Source organism: Cebidichthys violaceus, unplaced genomic scaffold (genome assembly GCF_023349555.1).
Source record: "Cebidichthys violaceus isolate CVI_PGR_0920_01 unplaced genomic scaffold, fCebVio1.0.p SCAF_1, whole genome shotgun sequence".
Lineage (NCBI taxonomy): Eukaryota > Metazoa > Chordata > Actinopteri > Perciformes > Stichaeidae > Cebidichthys > Cebidichthys violaceus.
The window spans coordinates 3777838-3780337 of NW_027176262.1; positions in this window are offsets into that span (position 1 = coordinate 3777838).

Genomic DNA, 2500 nt, shown 5'->3' on the forward strand with positions numbered 1-2500 from the left:
ATATGATGGTTTCATGGTATCACTAATAAACTAAAATATTTATAATCATCAACTATATCCTTTTACTTTGATAGAGTCATCTATAGTGGTCGTTTGCTGAAAATAAAAGATTGTGTTTTTATTGATAAAACAACCTTGGCATTAGTAGTTTTAATGATGTATTAAAGGTCTAATATCTCTTTTTTGTTTATTTAAGTTTCTCACCAAAACTACAAAACTACAAGATTACATTTGAACACATCACGACAGCAATATAATCTAATTTCCTCTTTTTACTGAATGGAGCCTAATCGCACCAGGAGGTAACTGAAAGGAACCTCCAGACTTTAGAACAACAGCTGTTAGCTATCGATGCTAACGTTAACTAGCTCTCCTCCTGTCGTCTTCAACACGGATGTGTTGCTGTAAACGTATCAAGGATCGGCGACAAGACAACATAGAGGCCGATCTCCATATCGCATATTCGTTTGTTCGACGGTGAATCCTGATATCCATATTTGCAGTATTAATACTTTATACAAAAAAAGATTGATGGCGAAACTTGCCGTTTGTGTGTCGATGCAATTTTGCCACGCAAAATATCGCGGTGCTGTGCTGTATCGACTTTCCACTCACTCAGAGGTGGACATGGCTTATATATATATATATATATATATATATATATATATATATATATATATATATATATATAAATAAAAAAATAAGTCAAAGTATGTCATAGAATGTCGTAAAAAAATATATAAATAAAAAAAATACATAATATGTGATATAGCGTGCCATAAAAATTCCATAAAAAATTCTGAAGAAATGTCATAGTATGTCATAAAAATGTCATAGTATAGTATGTCATGAAAATATCGATGCCATAAAAAAAGAAGAGAGGAGAGATTATATGGTTTTCTGATCTACATCCCCGTCTTTCTTTCTTTCTCCTCTGACGACCTCCACGGTGGTGAGACAGCTGCTCTGGACAGTGGTGTCCTCACAACGCGGCAGACGAACGTGTGACAAATCGATGCTACAGCAGAGAGGCTACAGCTGCTGGAGTCATCCAAAATGAATCCACAAGTGAACTGAATCAAATTTGTGAATTTTTTTTTCAGCACACTCTGCAAAGCTCAACTTCTAATTTAGCCTTTTTTTCAAACCGTCAAACTCTCTTATTGGTTGTTTTTAACAGCGATGCCCACTGGGGCTTGTAGTTGACCCCTACATTCATTTATTTATATGACTTCTTATTGCAGAAATGTCTGATCCTTTGTACTGAGGATTTGACTTTAACTTTTATGTTCATCCAAATGTTGAAAATATCACAAAAGTCTCCTCACGTTAAAGTTTAGAAACATCTTTTTCAACCGTACAAAACGAAAACAGTCACAAGAATCTATTGGATGTTTGTATTTTTGTAGCTTCTTTTTGTGCACTTTTGAATGAAGGATATGTTTGTGGAAGAAATCGTGGCAATAGAACATCAAAATGACTTCCAGTTAGTGTATTTAACACAATATAGAAGAACTGAGAATCACCGTCGCGTGAACAGGAAACGTGAGAACAAACAAGTGACTTGACCAAGATAACCTGCTGAGTCTTCACATCCTGAGGTCAGAGGATCAAAAGCCAGCTCTGATTCTACAAGTTCCCATGAAAGCTTTGAAATGCTCCGATTAATACTGGAGGAGCTCCTTCACGCGGATTGATTTGTTTATTTTTAAATCTGTAATGTGCAGAAGAAATCTGTCACACTGCAAGGTTGTGTTTGGTTTCTCCAGATGTTTTGTGTGTTGTAGTACACATAGTACACTTCCAAATACAAACCAGTGAGATCAGGTAGCTCTGAGTGATAGAAGGCCGGTCTGGAGACCTGGGATTGATGGTTCCATCCTTGGTTGATCCAGAGATATTTGGGAGTCAGACGTTATAGAACACCGGTGTGGAAGCTAGTGAGGTCCAGGAAGATGTGGGCGAAGACACTCAGACGTCCTCAGTTTTGTTCTGCAGTCATCTGAGGAGAAAAGAGAAGGATTGGCCTCAGATACAGCTGTGCCTATTACACACACACACACACACACACACACACACACACAAACAACAACTACAACAGGCTGGTGGAACGTTTGAATGACTTCTGTGCCAATTTAGGGAGCCAGCATATGATTGTAGGTTGCATGGAAAGGGACTAATATACTATGACATTTTGTATTTTTATGGCATGAGATATTATGACATTTTTATATGACATATTATATATATTTTATGACATTTTTATGACATATATATAATATGGATTTTTTTCTTCTTGATTTTTCAATGACATGAGTTACTATACTTTCACTCATTACATTTTTATGAGTTTTTGAAAACATTCTACACTGTGACATTCTTTATGACATTTGCATGGCATATTATATTACTATAATATACAATACTATGATTTTTCGGGGAGATTTTTATGGCATGCTATATCATGACATTTTTCATGAAATTACCATTACTTAACATT